Source organism: Budorcas taxicolor, chromosome 18, assembly GCF_023091745.1.
Source record: "Budorcas taxicolor isolate Tak-1 chromosome 18, Takin1.1, whole genome shotgun sequence".
Lineage (NCBI taxonomy): Eukaryota > Metazoa > Chordata > Mammalia > Artiodactyla > Bovidae > Budorcas > Budorcas taxicolor.
Window position 1 is genome coordinate 48,487,595 of NC_068927.1, and position 22,998 is coordinate 48,510,592.

The 22,998-nt window shown below is 42.5% G+C and overlaps 1 protein-coding gene and 1 non-coding gene across 2 annotated transcripts in view; one reads left to right on the plus strand and one right to left on the minus strand.

Moving 5' to 3' along the window:
• LOC128063939 (uncharacterized) overlaps nt 1–22,998 on the plus strand; it is a 357,926-nt gene that overhangs the window by 246,382 nt on the left and 88,546 nt on the right. The gene's annotated exons all lie outside the window — the stretch shown is intronic.
• Nucleotides 8,442–8,513, minus strand: TRNAC-GCA (transfer RNA cysteine (anticodon GCA)). The gene has a single exon. It is a non-coding gene; the product is annotated as a tRNA-Cys (tRNA).

Genomic DNA, 22,998 nt, shown 5'->3' on the forward strand with positions numbered 1-22,998 from the left:
CCTTGGGGAATGTTTTCCTGCTGATGAATGGACCTTGCCTCAAAAGCGTGTCTTGCCGCCTTTTCCTGTGGATGTTAACTTGCCAAATGTTTTCTGGAGAAAATATAGGAAAATGTTCCTTATTAATCTGTGATTATGATCTGGAATAAAACTATTTCGGAAATGCCCTAAAAATTTTAAGGGTGCACAGTATATGAATAGAGGGCATGGATCATAACTAAAGGCACCAATGCAGGGAAGTGTCATATGAGAATAGAAGATTCAGAAAGTGGCACAAATGGAATGGACCATGACACAGAAGATAGGAATAATTTTAAAGAAGAGAGGAGTAGTTGGCAAACATGTTCTTAAAGAATCAGAAAGTAACTATTTTAGGCTTTTTGGGCCATATGGTCTTGGTCACAATTACTTAACTTTTCCACTGTATGGCAAGAACAGACAGTATGTGAATATAAGGGTACACCTGTGTTCCAATAAAAACTTTATTAACAAAATTTGGTGGCTAACCTATGGGCTGAAGTTTGCTGATCGCTGCTACAGAGGAAAGAGGTTTAAATATCATATAGCACTTTGTTACCAGCGCATGGTTCTCAATGGTCAGCATCAGCCTCACCTGGGAACTGATATCATGACTGATATGTGGAATCTTGGGCCCCACCCCTAAACCTACAGAATCAGATTCTGCATTTTAACAAATTGCCAATGCTTATCATATTACGATTTGACAAGCATTGATACAGCAGTCAGAGAGTTTATCATGTTGCGATAGTTAGACAAAATATAAATGGCCAGGGCTCTAAGATGAACTAGATAAAAGAAGGAATTAACCAAACTAACTAGAGTTTAAAGCAGGAGTTCTTAACTTGGTATACAGAAATCTGGGGAGCTGTGAACTTGGATAGGGGAAAAAATTACAGCTTTATTTTCACTAAGTTCTAACTACAATTGAGCATTTCCTTTGATTATGAATGTGAACACCAAAACACACTAGTATTAGCTCCTGTAACTTTGTGAGTAAGGTATTTTCATGTCACATTATAGCTGTCAAAGATTTCTCAAAATGTGTTTACAATCATCTCTATTTTGAGGTCATGACAATTACTTGACCTGATAGATCTCACTATTTATTAATAAGGAAGCATATCTACTATTATCCACTAATATCATTAATATTTTGACATTGCATTTTCCAACTTTATTTCAGTTAATTACTGTATTTTAGTAATTTGTTTTTCATGTAATCTTAAGGATTTTTTTTTTTTTTACATGTTTCACCAGAATGCTTAAGAGCTCTATGGCACAAAAATGATTAAGAATTCCTGACTTAAAGACATTCAGGCATGAGATAATTTGGGTTCAATTTTAGGAGAAGTCAGTGGAAAATGAAAAGTAGACAGAAAGATTTAAAGTCATTTTTCAAAGGAAAAAAAAAACAGAACTAGCACATATGCATAGAACAATTAATGAGTTCATGGTAGCAAAACACTGGAATGAGAAGTAAGCTGAGGTAGGTATATGTGTGCACTTGTGTGCATGTGGGGTGGAGGGGAGGCAGCAAGTAGAAAAGAGGATGACTTCAGTTTTTGTCCCCCAAAAACAGGGATGAGTGGCTACAACTATGGAGATGATCCACAGACTGGTAAAATGGTGGGCAGGGGAGCCTAGGTGGTACAAGGGGGATAAAAGTTGGTAAAATGGCAAAGAGGCTAGTTGTGAAGATCTTATGGTTTCAGAATGGATGAACTCTTTAAGGGAGTTACACCATTGAGAAGAGAATCAAGTCTAGAAGACAGAAAATACAGCATTCCCTTGGAAGGAAAAGGCTAGGTTGCAACTAGGGTATTAATATAAGAGGATATAGAGCACTTAGAAAGGAGGGCTGACTGGATAATTTTTTACAATTATATAAAATTCTTGAAAGATGAGAAAGAAAAAGTTGATAGCCGGGTTACAATGGCTTCAGGAAGGTTGATGAGCAATTGCATGAAGCAAAATATACCTCAGAGGGCACTAGACTGTGATGGTTAAGAATACTGGTTCTAGGGACTTCCCCAGCAGTCCAGTGGTTAAGACAGCAAGCTTCCACTGCAGTGGGTACAGGTTCAATCCCTGGTCAGGGAACTAAGATCCTACGTGTCATGTGGCATGGCCAAAAAACAAAAAAGAATACTAGTTCTAGAGCCTGACCACCTGAGTTCAAATCCTCATTTGGTCCCTTACTTTGTTATATGTTCTTAGACAAGTTTCTTAACTCTTCTGTGATGCTTCCTCATTTGTAAATGGGATCATAAAGGCTAGTAATAAACACCTCACAACTGTTTTAAGGGTTGAATGAGTTGATATATGTAAAGGATTGAGAAAAGACCTGGCACAAAGTGAGCACACACTGAGTGTTGGCCAGGAATTCTAATGCTGTTTCGGTCACTACTACAACCAGTGGAAAGCTGGATAGTGGTAATCCTAAAGACATCATTTTAGGGAGAAGCATGAAAATGACTTGAATGTTTGAAGGTTTTATTTAATATTTAATTCAACTATGTGATGACAACACTAAGTATAAATGGCATAAAGTGATCTGGAAACAGATGGCACTGGCTCTTCATGCTAAACTCATGACTTCATTGAAGAAGCAGAAATCCAGAGGCATCCTAAAGAGTAGGCTACCAACACTCAGAGTACCAGGGATTATTGTTGAGAAATTTTATAGAGCTGATGGGAGAGGGGCAGTTATTCTGAATATTAAATAGAAGGGGGTAAGACAGGCTATCCTCAGCCTCCTTCACTACCCAACTGTTCCTGGTCACTTCCTGGAATTCACTGCTTCCTCCTCTGTGACTTAAGGAAATTAAGGGACTCAGGGATAACTTACGGGATTCAAAAAGGATGGGAAGTGAGACTGAGTATGGCAGGCAGGTCTGGCGCCTTTTACCCCAAAACCGTTAGAGTAGAGGTTAGAAAGGGACCAGCAAGAACAGAAGACTCACAAAGCTTACTTGCAAGAATCCTTATATGTGAAAGAGAAATGTACTGATAACCTCGAGAGAGAGAGATCAAGGATTCCAGAGAAAGGGAGATGGAGCAAGCACATGGAGTGGGATGCATGGAGCCTGAGGGGTCACCAAGAAGGCAAAATAAAGCTCTCAGAGAAATGTCTCCAGCTGCTTCAAAGCTCTAAGGCTTTGAAGAGCTGGATCCTGAACAAAATTCTAAAGCTGCCAGCCTCCCATAATACGTCTTTTGCTGGATTGATCATACTTACCCTGACAGTGGCAGCCTGAGCATGCTGCCTCACAAATCCAGGGTGCTTCTTCCTGCTCCAGCTGGAGGATCACATATGGTTTGGTGCCTTCATAACCTGTTCCAGAGAAATGATCCAGGCCTTGGGCTGAGCTCCGTGATCTTCAGGGCCATTCAGGCAACATTAAAGGCTGCACAACAGACATTGTACTTGGGAGGAGACTATACACACACCTTGTCTGGAACTCAAAGGGAACTAGTCATCCAGGACCACTGAAACTCAAGCCACACTTGCTGAGGCAACACAGTATATGGGTTAGGAATGAAAACTGTGCAGCCAGACTGCTGGCTTTCAAATCCCACTTTGGCTCTGCTATGTACTAGGTGGGTGACACTGGGCAAGAGACTTAACCTGTTTGCCTCAGTTCCCAAATGTGTAAAAGAGTGGTACTAACAGTACCTACCTTGTAAAGCACTTATGAAGATTACACAAGTTAATATTTTTCAAGTGGCCAGGGACTTCCCTGGTGGTTCAGTGGTTAAGAATCCTCCCTGCAATGCAGAGGACATGGGTTTGATCCCTGGTCAGAGAACTAAAATCTCATATGCTGCAAAGAAACTAAGTCTGCACATTGCAACTACTGAAGCTCATGCACTCTGGAGCCGCGCATCCCAACTACTGAGCCCCTGCAGCACAGCTAGAGAGTCCCATATGACACGATGAAGATCCCATATGCCACAACTAAGACCTGACACAGCCAAATAAATAAATATTAAAAGAAATAATAAACAAAGTGGCTAAAAATGTCTGACACATAGAAAATGTTTGGTACTTCAGTTACTTTTTAAAAAATATTAAATAATTTAATTAATTTATTTTAATGCACCAAGTCTTAGTTGCTGCATGTGGGATCTAGTTCCCTGACCAGGGAATGAACCTAGGCCCTCTGTATTGGGAGCTCGGAGTCTCAGCCATTGGATCACCAGGGAAGTCCTGGTACTTCAGTTACTTTTAGCAACTGAAAGAAGAAAGGTGGTCATTCAAGCGTGATATAGATTGTGCGGCAGAACTGTTCTTACCCACTGAGACGAGGTTGCTGTAGGTCTCCAACATCACATCCCGGTACAGGGCCCTCTGTGCAGGATTAAGCCCATGCCACTCCTCTTGCGTGAAGCCCACTACCACGTCCTTGAATGACACAGGTCTCTGCTGAAGATGAAATGACATTGGGTCACACGGGGAAAATGCAGGCAGGAGTGGATGGTCCTGACTTTATATAATGTTCATAGGTTAGAGCTTATTTTTTAATCACTTACTTAATTTTTTGGCTGTGCTGGGTCTTCCTTGCAGCACGTGGGCTTTCTCTAGTTGCAGCAAGCAGGAGCTGCTCTTTGATGCGGTGCTTGGGCTTCTCATTGTAGGGGTTTCTCTTGTTGTGGAGCATGGGCTCTAGACAAGCAGGCTACAGTAGTTGTGGCACATGGGCTTAGTTGCTCTGAGGCAGGTGGGATCTTCCCGAACCAGGGATCAAACCCATGTCCCCTGCATTGGCAGGTGGATTCTTATCCCCTGGACCACCAGGGAAGTCCCAGGTCAGATTATTCTGATCATTTATCTTTTTTACCTTTTCTATTCCTGACTTTGGGCTCTATATGGTGGGATTGGAAGCCACTGTCATTTAGACTTTGGGTCAACACATATTGACTGAAGACAGTGTGTATGACCCAGTCCTGGTCACTGGGGACACAGTCATGGATGGCTCCTGACCTCAAGGAGCTCACAGCCTGGCTGGGACAGCAATATGTAAGGCCATCAGGGTGAGATGGTAAGGGATGTAACAGCAGGGTATCTGGGCTCTACTATGCAGAGAAGTGAGCTGTCCACTAAAATTATCAGGGTCTAGGACTTCCCTGGTGGTCCAGGGAAATGACTCTGAACTCCCAATGCAAGGACCTGAGTTCAATCCCTGGTCAGGGAACTAGATCCCATATGTTGCAACTAGAGATCCCACGTGCTACAGTGAAGACAGAAGATTCCATGTGCTGCAAGTAAGACCCAGGGCAACCAAATAAATAAATATTTAAAAAATTATCAGTGTAGTGAGGCTTCAGTGCTAAGGGATGTGTGTGCAGCTGAGTGTCCTCTGCAGAGATGGAGAAACTGCCTTCCTTGCAGAGGGAAGAGCATAGGGCAAACAGTGATATGGAATGGCAGCAACTTACTCAGTTACAGGGGAGAGTACACAGGCCTGTGAGTTATGAGATGATGGACTGGAAGACAATAAGAAATCTACCTAGGAAGTGGTGTGTGTGGAAAGCACATTCTAGAAGGCATGTGAGTTTCCTGCATCCTGTGCCCAGTGGTATAATGCTAACTCTAAGCAGACTGTGAAAAGATGAGTACATACATTGTATCCCTACAGTAATCACTAAACTCATAGTGCAAAGAGGTGTACTGAAGTAAACAAAGAGAATTCTAAGAAATATCCCATTAATCCACACAAATACACACACACAAGAGAAAAGAAACAGAGGAACAAAAGCAAATGGGACAAATAGAAAACCTAATACCAAAGATATACATCCAACCATACCAATAATTACATTTATATTAAACTATATTAAATTATTGGAAAAGTAAATGGCAACCCATTCCAGCAGTCTTGCCTGGAGAACCCCATGGACAGAGGGCCCTGGTGGGCTACAGTCTATAGGGTCGCCGAGTCTGATATGACTTAGCAACTGAACAACAACATATTAAACTAGGTTTATTTAACACATGATTAAATGCTCCAAAAACTCAGAGACAGTTAGACTGGATAAAAAAGGAATACTGCCTACAAGAGATACAGAACTCAGATAGTTTGAAGGTGAATGGATGGAAAGAGCAATGTGGTGGGCGACCTGGAGGGAGGAGAAAGGAAAGACTCTGCACTAATGCAGATGGAAGATGATGCTCCTAAGTAGGACAGAAACAGTGAGACAGAGAAGGATCACTGTGAGGAAGAGCTGAACCTGCACCTTAACTGGTTGTGGGGGGTGAAGAAGGTCTAAGGTTGACACTCAGGTATCTCAAAGGCAACCGGGTGATGGTGGTGGTAAACTGGAGTTGACAAAAACAGCAAAAGTGAAGAGGGCACGCCGTGTTGGGGACACACAGGTGGAGACACTTGACAGGCAGCAGGATGAATAGATGAGCCATGTCAAGATCAAGGTCAGGAACAGAGCTAAAGCTACAGGAGGTGCCAGCACAGACGTGGTAGCTTGCAGTGTGGGATCTCTCTGCAAGGAGACAGGATGAGCAGAGCACTCAGGCCAGAGCCCCAGGGCACACTAATGAGTAAGAGGCCAATGGCAGGAGAGTTCAGCTAGAGACCCAGAGGAGGAATATAGTTTGGGAAGGAGGCTCCACAGCCTGGCAAGCCTCAGATGATAATGTTCATGAAGTCAGTCCTCTGATTTAGGGCACAGAGAACAAATTCTTCAAAGAGCCCTGTGCCCTGGGACAAGACAACTGCTGAGAGAGCTCCACTGGTACTAACCTAAGAAGGCATCTGTTGTGATATTGTGATGTATTAAGAAATATGTATATTTAGTCTTCTTGCCTGATTCCGGGCACAGAGCTTCTTAAACCCTTGTAACTTCCAGAGTAACAGGAGTCATAGGAAGGTCCTTTATTATTAGTAACAAGCCCATGTCAATCATAACAGAGTTTATACTAACGATGTAACTCTTTGAGGATGGGGTCTGGTTACCAGAGGAACCAACCAGGTATTAGTTGGTTGGGACCTACAGCCATATAGCCCCCAGCCTGTGAGGACAGGAAAGGGATTTGCAATTAAGCTAATCATCAAAGGCCAACAATTTAATTAAGTATGCCTATATAATGGCACTTCCATAAAAACCTTGGAGAGCTTCCAGTTTGATAAACATATCCAGTTTGGGGTGTGCACCCCAAATTCTCTGGAGACAGAAGCTCCTGTGCTCAGGACCCTTCTGTATCTTGCCATACATACCCCTTTATCTGGCTGTTCATTCGTGCGTGTATTAGCCACTCAGTTGTGTCTGACTGCAACCCCATGGACTGTAGGCGGCCAGGCTCCTCTGTCTGTGGAATTCTCTCCAGGCAAGAATACTGGAGTGGGTTACCATCCCTTCTCCAGGGGATCCTCCTGACCCAGGGACTGAACCCATGTCTCTTGCACTGCAGGCAGTTTCCTTACCATCTGAGCCACCAGGAAAGCCCAATGGCTGTTCCTTTATATCCTTTATAATATCCTTTAAAATAAATCTGTAATAGTAAGTAAAGTGTTTCCCTGAGTTCTGTGAGTAATATAAAATTATCAATGGGGAGGTACCCCAATTTATAGTTGGTTGTGAAACAGGAAGGAAGGGGGCAGGACACAACCTTTAAAAGAATGACACAGTTATGGAGGCTATGACAAAAACTAGTCAGAACTGATGAGGTCCAAGATGGCAGAAGATTCAATTTACAGTGGACCTTGAGCCTCATTATATGCTCATTGTAATACATTAGCATATGTTAAATGACACCCACATGTGCCATGACAGTTACAAGGCCAACCATAAAAGGCCAGAAAGGTGAGTAGCAGCCCAATTTCTGAAAATACCTCAGTTCAGTTCAGTTCAGTTCAGTCGCTCAGTTGTGTCCGACTCTTTGTGACCCCATGAATTGCAGCACACCAGGCCTCCCTGTCCATCACCAGCTCCCGGAGTTCACTCAGACTCACGTTCATCGAGTCAGTGATGCCATCCAGCCATCTCATCCTCTGTTGTCCCCTTCTCCTCCTGCCCCCAATCCCTCCCAGCATCAGAGTCTTTTCCAATGAGTCAACTCTTCGCATGAGGTGGCCAAAGTACTGGAGTTTCAGCTTCAGCATCATTGCCTCCAAAGAAATCCCAGGGCTGCTCTCCTTCAGAATGGACTGGTTGGATCTCCTTGCAGTCCAAGGGACTCTCAAGAGTCTTCTCCAACACCACAGTTCAAAAGCATCAATTCTTCGGCGGTCAGCTTTCTTCACAGTCCAACTCTCACATCCATACATGACCACTGGAAAAACCATAGCCTTGACTAGACGGACATTTGTTGGCAAAGTAATGTCTCTGCTTTTCGATATGCTATCTAGGTTGGTCATAACTTTTGATTTGATTTTTTGATTTGCCATTTCCTTCTCCAGGGGATCTTCCCTAGCCAGGGATTGAACCAGGGTCTCATGCATTGCAGGCAGACGCTTTAACCTCTGAGCCACCAGGGAAGCCCTCCAAGGAGTAAGCGTCTTTTAATTTCATGGCTGCAGTCACCATCTGCAGTGATTTTGGAGCCCCCCAAAAATAAAGTCTGACACTGTTTTCACTGTTTCCCCATCTATCTCCCATGAAGTGATGGGACCAGATGCCATGATCTTTGTTTTCTGAATGTTGAGCTTTAAGCCAACTTTTTCACTCTCCTCTTTCACTTTCATCAAGAGGCTTTTTAGTTCCTCTTCACTTTATGCCATAAGGGTGGTGTCATCTGCATATCCCTACCCTTCCCCAAAATAGATGGAATAATCCTCCCACTCATTATTCAGTATTCATCGCCCAGAGTTTGCTCAAATTCATGTCCATTGAGTCAGTGATGCCATCTAACCATCTCATCCTCTGTCATCACCTTTTCCTTCTGCCTTCAGTCTTTGCCAGCATCAGGGTCTTTTCCAATGATTCGACTATTTGCATCAGGTGGCCAAAATATTGGAGTTTCAGCTTCAGCATCAGTCCTTCCAGTGAATGTTCAGGGTTGATTTCTTTTAGGACTGACTGGTTTGATCTTGCAGTCCAAGGGACTCTGAAGAGTCTTTTCCAGCACCACAGTTTGAAGGCATCAATTCTTCAGCACTCAGCCTTTCTTACTGTCCAGCTCGCACATCCATACATGACTACTGGGAAAACCATAGCTTTCACTATATGAACCTTTTGGGCAAAGTAATGTCTCTGCTTTTGAATATGCTATCTAGGTTTGTCATAACTTTTCTTCCAAAGTGCAAGCATCTTTTAATTTCATGGCTGCAGTCACCATCTACAGTGATTTTGGAGCCAAAGAAAATAAAGTCTGTCACTGTTTCCACTGTTTCCCCATCTATTTGCCACGAAGTGATGGGACTAGATTCCGTGATCTTGGTTTTTTAAATGTTGAGTTTTAAGCCAGCTTTCTCACTCTCCTCTTTCACCTTCATCAAGAGGCTCTTTAATTCCTCATCAATTTCTGCCATAAGGATGGTGTCATCTGCATATCTGAGGTTATTGATATTCTCCTGGCAATCGTGATTCCAGCCTGTGCTTCATCCAACCTGGCACTTCACATGATATACTCTGCATATAAGCAGTGTGACAATATACAGCCTTGATGTACTTCTTTCCCAGTTTGGAACCAGTGCATTGTTCCATGTCTGGTTCTAACTGTTGCTACTTGACCTGCATACAGGTTTCACAGGGGGCAGGTAAGGTGGTCTGGTAGTCCCACCTCTTGAAGAATTTTCCAGTTTGTTGTGATCCACACAGTCAAAGGTTTAGCATAGTCAATGAAGCAGAAGTAGATGTTTTTCTGAAATTCTCTTGCTTTTTCGATGATCCAAGAGAAGTTGGCAATTTGCTCTGTGGTTCTTCTGCCTTTTCTAAATCCAGCTTGTACATCTGGAAGTTCTTGGTTCATATACTATTGAAGCCTAGCTTAGAGAATGTTGAGCATTACTTTGCTAGCATATGAAACAAGTGCAATTGTGTGATAGTTTAAACATTCTTAGGCACTGCCTTTCTTTGGGATTGGAATGACAACTGACCTTTTCCAGTCCTGTGGCCACTGCTGAGTTTTCCAAATTTGCTGGCATATTGAGTGCAGCATTTTAACAGCATCATCTTTTAGGATTTGAAATAGCTCTGCTGTTATTGTATCATCCCCACTAGCTTTCTTCACAGTGATGTTTCCTAAGGCCCACTTGACTTTGGACTCCAGGATGTCTGGCTCTAGGTGAGTGATCACACCTTTGTAGTTATCTGGATCATTAAAATCCTTTTTGTATAGTTATTCTGTGTATTCTTGCCTCCTCTTCTTAATATCTTCTGCTTCTGTTAGGTCCATACCATTTCTGTCCTTTATTGTGCCCATCTTAGCATGAAATGTTCCCTTAGTATCTCTAATTTTCTTGAAGAGACTTCTAGTCTTTCCCATTCTATTGCTTTCCTCTATTTCTTTGCATTGTTCACTTTAAAAGGCTTTCTTATCTCTCCTTGCTATTCTTTAGAACTCTGCATTCCCTCATTAGCCTATGAAATTACCTAGTCCATAAATACTAACCACCCCACATTCGGTGTCCCTTGCCTTCTGAGATGGCCCCCTCTCTCTCTGTGCTGTGTGTTTCTCTCAGGGCCATTCTCACCTTATGAGAGGGACCATATTCTATGGACTGTGTATCTTTGTAAATAAATCCACTTCTTACCTACCACTTTGTCTCTCACTGAATTCTTCCTGTGATGAGACATACAGAACCTGAGCTTCACCAAGTTCTGAGACCGGACACGTGATTTCAATGAAAAGACAATGGATTCAAGTCCCAGTCTGGGTTTTGGCTGGGTTGAAGTCCCAGTCTGAACTGTGTGGTTACAGTTGGTCAGAAGTTCAGATGATAACCTGGGATTTGTGATTGGCATCTGAAGTGGTAGTAGAGGGGCAGTCTTGTGAGACAGAGCCCCTAACTTGTAAGGTCTGCACAGAATTGGAGAATTGTTTAGTTTGGGGAAAAAAAACCTCCTCTACTCTTGTGAGTAAATAGATTTTCCTTTAGTACTTTAGATATATCTTGAAGTGACCTAGAGAATTTAACTTTGCCCAAGGAAAGGTCCACTTCATTTCAAATAGCAAGAAGAGATAAGAAAGCCTTCCTCAGCGATCAGTGTAAAGAAATAGAGAAAAACAACAGAATGGGAAAGACTAGAGATCTCTTCAAGAAAATTAGAGATACCAAGGGAATATTTCATGCAAAGATGGGCTCAATAAAGGACAGAAATGGTATGGACCTAACAGAAGCAGAAGATATTAAGAAGAGGTGGCAAGAATACACAGAAGAACTGTACAAAAAAGATCCTCATGACCCAGATAACCACGATGGTGTGATCAGTCACCTAGAGCCAGACATCCTGGAATGTGAAGTCAAGTGGGCCTTAGAAAGCATCACTACGAACAAAGCTAGTGGAGGTGATGGAATTCCAGTTGAGCTATTTCAAATCCTGAAAGATGATGCTGTGAAAGTACTGCACTCAATATGCAAGCAAATTTGGAAAACTCAGCAGTGGCCACAGGACTGGAAAAGGTCAGTTTTCATTCCAATCCCAAAGAAAGGCAATGCCAAAGAATGCTCAAACTACTGCACAATTGCACTCATCTCACATGCTAGTAAAGTAATGCTCAAAATTCTCCAAGCCAGGCTTCAGCAATACGTGAACCGTGAACTTCCATATGTTCAAGCTGGTTTTAGAAAAGGCAGAGGAACCAGAGATCAAATTGCCAACATCCGCTGGATCATCAAAAGAGCAAGAGAGTTCCAGAAAAACATCTATTTCTGCTTTATTGACTATACCAAAGCCTTTGACTGTGTGGATAACAATAAGCTGTGGAAAATTCTGAAAGAGATGGGAATACCAGACCACCTGACCTGCCTCTTGAGAAACCTATATGCAGGTCAGGAAGCAACAGTTAGAACTGGACATGGAACAACAGACTGGTTCCAAATAGGAAAAGGAGTACGTCAAGGCTGTATATTGTCACCCTCCTTATTTAACTTCTATGCAGAGTACATCATGAGAAATGCTGGGCTGCAAGAAGCACAAGCTGGAATCAAGATTGCCTGGAGTAATATGAATAACCTCAGATATGCAGATGACACCAACCTTATGGCAGAAAGTGAAGAGGAACTAAAAAGCCTCTTGATGAAAGTGAAAGAGGAGAGTGAAAAAGTTGGCTTAAAGCTCAACATTCAGAAAACAAAGATCATGGCATCTGGTCCCATCACTTCATGGGAAATAGATGGGGAAACAGTGGAAACCGTGTCAGATTTTATTTTGGGGGGGCTCCAAAATCACTGCAGATGGTGACTGCAGCCATGAAATTAAAAGACGCTTACTCCTTGGAAGAAAAGTTATGACCAACCTAGATAGCATATTGAAGAGCAGAGACATTACTTTGCCAACAAAGGTCCGTCTAGTCAAGGCTATGGTTTCTCCAGTGGTCGTGTATGGATGTGAGAGTTGGACTGTGAAGAAGGCTGAGTGCCAAAGAATGGATGCTTTTGAACTGTGGTGTTGGAGAAGACTCTTGAGAGTCCCTTGGACTGCAAGGAGATCCAACCAGTCCATTCTGAAGGAGATCAGCCCTGGGATTTCTTTGGAGGCAATGATGCTGAAGCTGAAACTCCAGTACTTTGGCCACCTCATGCGAAGAGTCGACTCATTGGAAAAGACTCTGATGCTGGCGGGGATTGGGGGCAGGAGGAGAAGGGGACAACAGAGGATGAGATGGCTGGATGGCATCACTGACTCGATGAACGTGAGTCTGAGTGAACTCCGGGAGTTGGTAATGGACAGGGAGGCCTGGCGTGCTGCGATTCATGAGGTCGCAAAGAGTCGGACACAACTGAGCGACTAAAATGAACTGAAGGAAAGGTCTGACCTCAGTTCCCAGGAGTTAATCTCTAAGCCCCTGAAATGTCCTCCTAGATAAGAGTGTCTTGGTTTACCTGGGGCCTTGGGCTACACCAGATATTCTAACAACATGATTTCTGGGGGAAACTCTGGCTCACAGGCATCGATTAGCTCAGCCTCCACTAGCAGGCAATCATGTCTACTTGACCAACCCCGAATACAGCTCTGGACACCAAGGCTTAGGTAAGCTTCCTGGTTGGCAATACTCTGTACCATCACACGTGGTTGTTGGGAGAATTTCTTACTGTTTGCACTCACTGGGATAGGACACATGGAAGTTCAGTGTGTGGAACTCTCCTGGACTCTGCCCCAAGCACCTCTTTTCTTGGCTGATTTTAATCTTTGTACATCTGCTGTAATGAATCCTAACTGTGAATACATCGTTCTGCGGGTCTTTCTAGCAAATTATCAAAACTGAGGGTGGTGTTGGAAACTTCCACACTTACAAATGCTGCCAAAATGAGGGTGGTTTTGGGACTTCCCTGGTCATCCAGTGGTTAAGAATCCACCTACCAGTGCAGGGTACAAGGGTTTGAGCCCTGGTCTGGGAAGACCCTACATACTGCAGTGCAACTAAACCTGTGTGCCATAACTCCTGAAGCTTGCGTGCCCTAGAGTCTGTGCTCTGCAACAAGAGAAGTGACTATAATGAGAAACCCTCTGCAACTATAGAGTAGCCCCTGCTCTCTATAACTAGAGAAAGCTCATGCATAGCAATGATGACCCAGCAGAGCCAAAAATTAATTAATTAATTTTTTAAAAAAGAAGCAAAGGTGGTTTTGTGGACTGCTGTCTAACTTTACAGTCACTGACAGACACAAGAGGCAATAGGGCAGATCAGCTAAAAGCATGGACTTTGGGGCTGGACTTACTGAGCTCAAATACATGCTATACCACTAAATGCATGACCCTGGGAAAGCTATTTAACGTCTCTGCCTCAGCTTTCTCATCTGTTGAATGGCAACAATAATAATGTGTGTCTTTCAGTTATTATAGTATGAGGTTTAAATGAGTTAATATATGTCAAGCCTTTAAACTGTGCCTGGAATATGACAGTGCCACATAAAGGTACCTATGTTAGTTAATGAGAAAAAAGATTGTAAGTCAATACTTTAAAAATCTGTTAAGAAAGGGAAAACAATTCTAAAGGACAGAAAAAGGGAGGGTGTTAATGGGGTGGAGAGGCCTAGTGCACTGCACAGTGGCAGTGGTACCAGCCCACCACCTCTGGGAGTGGCCAGAGGAAAGAAGCATTGAGAGGGCCCTGCAGAGACAAAGGGGTTGAGAGCAGCCACTCTCCACTCCCAGGAGACTGCAGGTCTCCTTGATGAATGCTAGTGTGGCACTTGAGGAGTGGCCCACGTAAGCAGATGTGAAGACAGGACCAAAACCAGGATGGAGGCAATGGAAGCTGGCACCTGGGACCCTAAGATTCACACAAAGGCCGTGGAACAGAGAAGGTGCCAATTAGACACCCTCACTGATGCCAAAACAGCATACTGTGGTAGCAGGTGAGCAGCAATCAGGCTTCATCTTAGAGCACAGGGCGTAGCTCTGGGTGACAGGCTCTGGGTCAGTATTCCCCAAACAGAGCTAACTGGAATGGGATGAAATAGGATGGAGTAGAGTGGAGTGGGATGGGATGGGATGAAACAGAATGGGGGCGGGGTGGGGGGGGGCAAGAATAGAACAGAAGAGAAAAAAGTAGAAGAGACATAATTTTGCATCTAAAGGGCCATGCCATTTATATAGGGATGAAAAGGATGGATGAAACACTGAGGCTGTAAAATCAGCAAGACTTAGGTCTCCTGCATTGGCAGGTGAGTTATTTACCACTCACGCCACCTGGGAAGTCCTAAAATCAGGAAGACTTGGTGACTGAGTGTGAGAGATGGAAGGTGGGGAGACGTCAAGGGTAAGTCTCAGGGTCTGGGCTGGCCTGGGGGTTTGGGTTGGTATATCTCCTGAGATGAGAAACAGAGTAGAAGAGACAGAAAAGATTCAACTTTGCACACATTAAACTGAAGGCAGCCAAAGGCACAGATGTTAGACAAAGGGGTCTAAAGTTCTTGAAGGAGGCCTGGGCTTAGATATGGAGGAGGGAGCCACGTGCAGAATCACCAGCACCCACCTTTAGAGTGGATGAAACCAGGACTTCCCTGGCGATCCAGCAGTTAGGACTCTGAGCTTTAACTGCCAAAGGCAGTGATCTCTTCAGTCTCTGGTTAGGGAACTAAGATTATGTGAGGCAGCCAAAACAGAAGAAAAAGAGTGGCACCCCAGAGGCCCCAGAGAAGGTTCAAACTCACAGGAACATCAGTGTCTGAGACATAAGAAGATGGAAAGAGAAACCCCAGAAGAGGTAGGGAAGCTGTAGGGAAGCACTATCCCTGGCATGAAGGAAGGAGGCCTAAACTTAGTAATAATAACAAACACATAATAAGGACAAATAGTCTATTTCAAGCACTTTACACATATTAGTTCATTTAATTTACTCTCTGAAGTAAGTGCCATTATTCCCATATTAAAGAAAACTGGGGCAGAGAGGTTCAGGGACTTGCCAAAGTTGTACAGATGGTAAGGATGGGGATTCAAACTCAGCAATTCAGTTCCAGGTTCTGTGCTCTTACCCAGTGTATGGTGCTGCCTTTCAGACACAAGGAGGCAAAAGGTACAGTCTTAATTCAGTAGAACAATCAAACAGCATCTTCTAACTTTAGCCTCAACAAGGTCACCTGGGACTTTGGCCAGAAAAGTTTTAGTTAAGTGGGAAGAGAGGATTTTGGACTCAAGAAAGAATGAGAAGCAGGAGTGGACACATTAAGAGCAGGGAAATCAATTCAGAAGCTGAAGGAGATCAGGAGAGAAAGGAAAGGACTTTTTGGGTTATAAGCAGTACAGGGTTGAAGTTACTGACAATGGTTGTAGGGACAAGGTAAAAGACCTAGGAAAGGGGGCAGGCATGGATAGGTGTCCAGAAAGAGATGCCCTTGCTTGAGAAAGGACTCCGAAATGTGGGAATGCAGGAACTCAGGGGTTGAGGAGACCTTCACCATCTCCTTTACCATCAAAAGTCAGTGAGGAAGGTGGGGGAACTGGTGACATCTCACACCGAGACTTGCTGAGGATAAGATGTTCAACTGTTTGCTGCAAAACTAGCAGAGACACTTAAAGAGGAATGACAGTCATTCAAATAATGAGCAGTTCATCGTTTCCTCAATGTAGATACCTTGGACCAAAATCAGAACTTCTATAAACCTGGAGGAATCTTCCTGCCCCCTCACCAGCCCCACCAAAAGAAATATTTGTATTTTTACTTTCTTATAACGGAAATTGAGCATTTCCCTGCCATTACATGTGGGCCACAAAGCACAGAGGAGTTCAAACTTCCTGCAACTTTGACAGAAAACATTGTTACATCATTGGGAGGCTAAGACATGATGGTTTTGGCCACCTGGAGAACTGAATTTTGTTGTGGTGCTAACACTCAACTCCAAGGGAGGAGTTGAACCACTGTTGAAAACATGCTTCTGTATTTGTCAGTGATTGTTAAAAATTCTGTTCACTCTCTCCGTGCTTCTCACACTTTCAAGCACAAATGGATCATCCAGAGCTTGTTAAACAAAGATTCTCAGGCCCCACCCACAGTTAACCTGATCCAAAAGGTCTGGGTGGGGTTTGCCACTCTGGATGTTAACAAGCTTCCAGCAGGTGCCTATATCCTGAGACCACACCAATAGCAGCAGTGCTGCCCTAAGAAGGTTGCTCTCAAAAAGAACTGCCCTGAAAAGCTAGTTTTTTCCTGGAAATAACAATATGCTCCTTCCTTATGGCCAATGGAAATCAAGGGCCATGTCTGCCTGTTTGCTGGGCTACCAGGAAGTCCACTGACTCTCGCTGGACTCACTCCTTTGTAAATCTGTATTCCAACAAAGGATGTTTCCTACATCGTTGCTTGAAATATCAAACCTGGACACTACCCGAATGTCCATAATATGGAGGGTGGGTTAAATATTCCATGCATATGATGGAGCATTATGTACACTGTTTAAAAAACAACAACAACAACATGGTTCTAGGTATAATGGTAAAACGTCTGCTGCTGCTAAGTCGGTCCAGTCATGTCTGCCTCTGTGCAACCCCATAGATGGCAGCCCACCAGGCTCCCCTGTCCCTGGGATTCTCCAGGCAAGAACGCTGGAGTGGGTTGCCATTTCCTTCTCCAATGCATGAAAGTGAAAGTGAAGTCACTCAGTCATGTCCGACTCTTTGCGACCCCATGGACTGCAGCCCACCAGGTTCCTCCATCCATGGGATTTTCCAGGCAAGAGTACTGGAGTGGGGTGCCATCGCCTTCTCTGGGTAAAATGTCTAGGATAATTGAATTGGGCAAAAAGGGGAGAGTAGTATGTATAGTAAGTATCTGATCATTATGTGGAGAGAGAGATTGTGGTGTTCCACCCAAATCTCCCTGCAGTACCGAGGTACTTCTCCCAGTTGCTAGGAGACAGCTGGCTATTGCAGGTGTGAAACCTATTGGGAATTTCCTCTGGCCAAAGGGAGCTACTCTAACCAATGTTTTGTCCCCTCCTGGGACTGGTTGATTTCAGAATACAAAGGCTTCCTTGCCTCCATTCAGGACAACATTGAGGACTACCCTGGTGGCTCAATGGTGAAGAACCCTCCTGCCAAGCAGGAGACATGGGTTCGATCTCTGGATCAGGAAGATCCCCTAGAGAAGGAAATTACAACTCACTCCAGTAGTCTTGCTTGGGAAATCCCGTGGACAGAGGAGCTTGGTGGGCTACAGTCCATGGGGTGGCAAGAGTCAGACACAACTGAGCAGCAAAAACAACTACTACTACCAGCTATAGAGCATCTTATAAGATCAGCTGATGCCTCTGTTCAGCAACTCCCTCTGCCCACCTTGCCTCCTTCACTGACTTACAAGTATTCTAAGAGCCTCCCTAGTAAACTTCCTGTGTGCAAATTTTCATCCCCAAGTGTTTTCCTGAGAACCCAACCTATGACAAAGCATACGTGGTTGAAATGCATATATTTTCCAGTTTCCCCAAGAAGGGAAAGTAGGCTCATTAATGTCACACTTACCTGGTACTCGATCATTTTCTGTTGTTCTTGGGAAAAGATCTGCAGCCTGTGAAGATGGGGGTGGAGAGGAGAATGGAGAAAGAGAACAGAGCTATGAGGGACCAGGCTTGTTTCAGAACTTGCAAATTCCCTATGTAAATCTTGGACAAAAACCCATGCTTTACATCATTGTGGTAGAGGGAAAAAAGGGTGCCATTCAACTTAGAATGTGGATACATACAACAGGCTTTCCAGGAAACAAAAGTTGCTACCAAGGAAGAACTGAAAGGGAATAAAATACAAACTCCTTAAAATTTAATCACCTGGCCCCAAGTATATTCTGGGAAAGAAGCTTCTATACCTGTTATGAAAATATTACAAAAGGAACTCAAAGCAAAGTAAAATAACTGTGCAACATTAATAAAACTAATGGTTACTTAAACTGTGGTGCAAACAATTACTGAAAGGCTAAACTTTGTTATTCATCCAGCAGATTATTAAGTGTTGTCATTAAAAAAAATTTTTTTCCCCCACCATTCTGTGTGGCTTGCAAGACTTTAGTTCTCTGACCAGGGATTGAACCCAGGCAATGAAAGTACCAAGTCCTAACCACTGGATCGCCAGGAAATTCCCTAAAAAATCATTTTTAACAGATGAGAGCAAACAATTGTTACTTTTAATTAAGATATTTAATTAATGAAATAACTATAAGGCTTAAATCATTTTTTAAAAAGTAAATCATAGTTTAAGAGTATAAGTAAATTCTTTGAATGTCTAATGTCAGAACTATATTAAAATTATCAATGGGATAATTCACAATTTAAAAAAGTTTTTTAAATTAATTTATTTATTTTGGTGCTTCATGTAGCATGTGGGATCTTAGTTCCCAGACCAGGGATCAAACCTATGCCCTGTGCAGTGGAAGCAAGGAGTCTTAACCACTAAACCACTAGGAAAGTCCCAGTTTCCTCTTGACTTGATAAGGTTTGCTAGTGGTTTAATCTATATTACTGACTTTTAAAAAAAATCAGATTTATAAGTTATCCCTTTTTTCTTTTTTAACTGATTAATTTCTCCTTTGTATCTACTGATGTCTTCCATTTTTCATGTGTATTTTCTAATTTCTCTGACTAAATGTTTAATCAAGACCGAAAATTAAAGCAAAGAAAACTACCCACAGTTTGGCAAAACTCACCTGAAGAAACTATCCCACATAATCTCATCTGACCTTTTCCACCTTGATTTTTATAAAAATGCAATATGATTTATATAATTTACTGTCACAGAATCAACAAAACCACAACTTAGCTTTCACAACATGTACAGATCATTTCATCAGGTTTTGACAGTTCTACTACACTTCTGACAGTCCATTTCTTTTCCTTCTCTCACTCCCAAATCCCTCACTATGACAGCGCTTTAGAAATCTATCTGACTAAAGTGGGACCCTAGAGGTTTCCTGTCTATGTGGTCATTTGTCACGTGATCTGACAACTCTTTGTCTGTAAACTGGTCAATCTCTCAAGATGTTTTCTTTGAGATTTAGAAGATCTGAGCTCTGGTTCATGATCTAACTCAACATTTTAAACAGACTGTAAGTTTCCAATGTGTAGCTTCTCTTTTTGTTTTTAAATATTTACTTATTTGTTTGGCTGCATCAGGTCTTAGTTGTGGCATGTGGGATCTCTCTAGCTGTGGTGCCTGGGCTTAGTTACCCCGAGGCATGTGGGATCTTAGTTTCCCGACTAGGGATCGAACTTGCATCCCCTGCATTGCAAGATGGATTCTTAACCACTGGACCACCCAGAAAGGCCCATAGCTTCTGTTTTATATATAACTAGGGCACACTCTTTTATTTATACTGATAAATACATGGGGGATAAAGGAAAGCTCTGACTAATCAATAAAGAAGGAAGGAACTAATCAATATAAAAGCAATTAGAAAAATCATCATTTGGCAACCATAACAGTGGTAACTGATTCAGGCAAAAGTCATTAAAGGATAATACTAACACTAGTGAATAAGGGACTTTCCCTGTGGTCCAGTGGCTAAGGCTCCTTGTTCCCAGTGCAGGGGGCCCAGTTTCGATCTCTGGTCAGGGAACTAAAAACTGAAAGATCCTGTGTGCCACAAGGTAGATCAAAGATCCTTCATGCTGCATTGAACCCAGTATAGCCAAATAAATAAATATTTAAAAAAAATACTAACACTAGTAAATGAAAGTTTGAAGTTATTTCCGTGGTCTCAAAAAATGCCCCCATAAGATACTTACTAACATAACTTGACAGTGGACAGCCCTGGTGCATATAACCTTAACCAAATGATCAAGGTGAACATTGCCACCAATATGACAAACCAACATCAGGCATCTCCTGACTTGGGACACTGAGAACACACCATTGCTCCAGTAGCAATCATGAATGTACATGACTCTAGACATGAGGAAAATCAGAAAAATTCAACTGATGGTCATCTTATAAAAATAACTGGCTTGTACTCCTCAAAACATCAAGGTCAAAAGAGGCAAAAAATGACAGAGAAAATATTCCAAATTAAAGGAGTCTAAAGAGATATGACAACTAAATGCAACATGTATTTCTGAATTATATTCCTGGACCAGAAAAAAAAAAAATGCTATAAAGGACATTATTGGGACAATTAAAGAAATCTAAATAACATCTGTGGATGACACTGCTGTAAACAAAGAATGTTATTCACCATTTCAGTTCTACAAGTATTAAGTCACTAGCCACTGCCAGTGCCTACCAACAATAAGCCCTGAGGGGAAAAACAGGAGGCACTGTGTGCTTCGGATGAAGGGCACCTAGACAGTTAAGATGCATATCTAAGAATTTCAAGGACCCCAGATTGTTCCATCTTCTAAACACAGAAAAGCACTAAAATTATGAGATGTCTTTTCTTTGTGATTAGCAGTCATCTTTTCATGCTTGACGACATGTATTTCCCAGTCCCTCCAAAAAATCATATATATATATATATATATATATATATATATATATATATATATATATGGGCATTGGCTTCTCCTCTACCTCTTCAGAGCAATTCCTCAGAGCTATCTGAGAGGCTGTCTCCTGGGCTATAGTGCTTAGCTATATAGGTAAGACTGAATACAACTCAATTCACAGTTTTAACGTTGTGCATTTTTTTTCCCTTCACTTCACACTACTATAACAACAATAGTAATACTGCTTCAGTGTTAACTTTCCTGCTCTTGATAATTATCTTGTGGTCATAGAATAAAATGTTCTTGTACTCAGGAAATTTATATTAGGGTAAAGGGACATCATGTCAACAACTTACTATCAAATGGCAGGCAGGCAGGCAACCTCATGGAGGTTCTTTTTTTTTTGACCATGCCCCATGGCTTGTGGGACCTTAGTTACCCAAGCGGGGATCCAACCCAGGCCACAGCAGTGAAAGTGCCAAGTCCTAACCACTGGACAACCAGGGAATTCCCTGGAAGTTCTTAGTCTTATTCAGGTCACTGCAGCCAATGGTTAGTCTCCAAAGGCTAAGAGATTTTGACCAGGGACTCTTAGGTCCCCCTCCAAATTACCTACAAAGAAGAACCAGCCTTAACTTGTTAACTTCATTAACAGGATTCTGACTCCAAATCTACTCCAAACCAGAGGATCCACTTAAATGTTCATCTGTTTGGATCCCAAAGGAAGTAACAGAAAACAAGCAATCTCAAATGCCCAAGAAGTGCCATAGAATAAAATTTTACCCTGGTGTGTCTGGTTTCAGAATTTCAAGACAAAACTTCCACACTGTATGAATGGTTTTTGGCTTCAAATAATTTCTATGATTCCATTTAACTCAAGTTCAAAAACAGATAAAACTAATCCATTGAATTAGACCCAGGGTGGCAGTGGTTATTGACTGATAAGGAAGGCTTCAGGGTGCTAGAAATGATGGATATCTTCCCAGATTTTTTTTTTTTTTGCTGTGTTTTGGGGCATGCAGGTGTCTTAATTCCCCAACCAGGGTTTGAACCCAGGCCCTCTACAGTGGAAGCTGCTGCTGCTGTTGCTGCTAAGTTGCTACAGTCGTGTCCGACTCTGTGCGACCCCATAGACGGCAGCCGACCAGGCTCCGCTGTCCCTGGGATTCTCCAGGCCAAGAACACTGGAGTGGGTTGCCATTTTCTTCTCCAATGCATGAAAGTGAAAAGTGAAAGTGAAGTCACCGAGTCGTGTCCAACTCTCAGCGACCCCATGGACTGCAGCCTACCAGGCTCCTCTGTCCATGGGATTTTCCAGGCAAGAGTACTGGAGTGGGGTGCCATTGCCTTCTCCACAGTGGAAGCATGGAGTCTTAACCACTGGACCATGAAGGAAGTCCCTGAAGTGATGCATATCTTGATCTAGGTTGTGTTTACACAGTTCTCTGAAACGTAAAAATTCACTGAGCTGTAGCTTTAACATAAGAATACTTGACTGTCTGTGTGTTATGCCTGGAAATGATCTGGAAAAAATGTTTGTTCCCTAAATAAAATGAAACAATCTGGATTCAAACTTAAAACAATTTTTTCACATGAGTCACTTACTACCACCCCATCATGTATTAATATTCCCTTTAATTAAAGTTCAAAGACAGACAAAACTAATTTGTTATGTAAGAACTGGGAAAATTGTTCCCTATGGTAGGGTAGTAACGGGGAACGGGTATCATAGAGCTTTCAGGGTGTTATAATGTTCTGTTTTCTGATCTGAGCACATTACCCAGAGGTGTTCCCTTTGTGACAATTCATTGAGCTAAATATATATTATTACATGTATCTTATATCTCAATTTAAAAAATTATATTAAAAACTTAAAAAAAGTATTTTCTCCCAAACCTGGCACTAGGCATAGTATAGGTGAAGGAAAAGAGCAATAAGAAAAAGAAAATGCCCC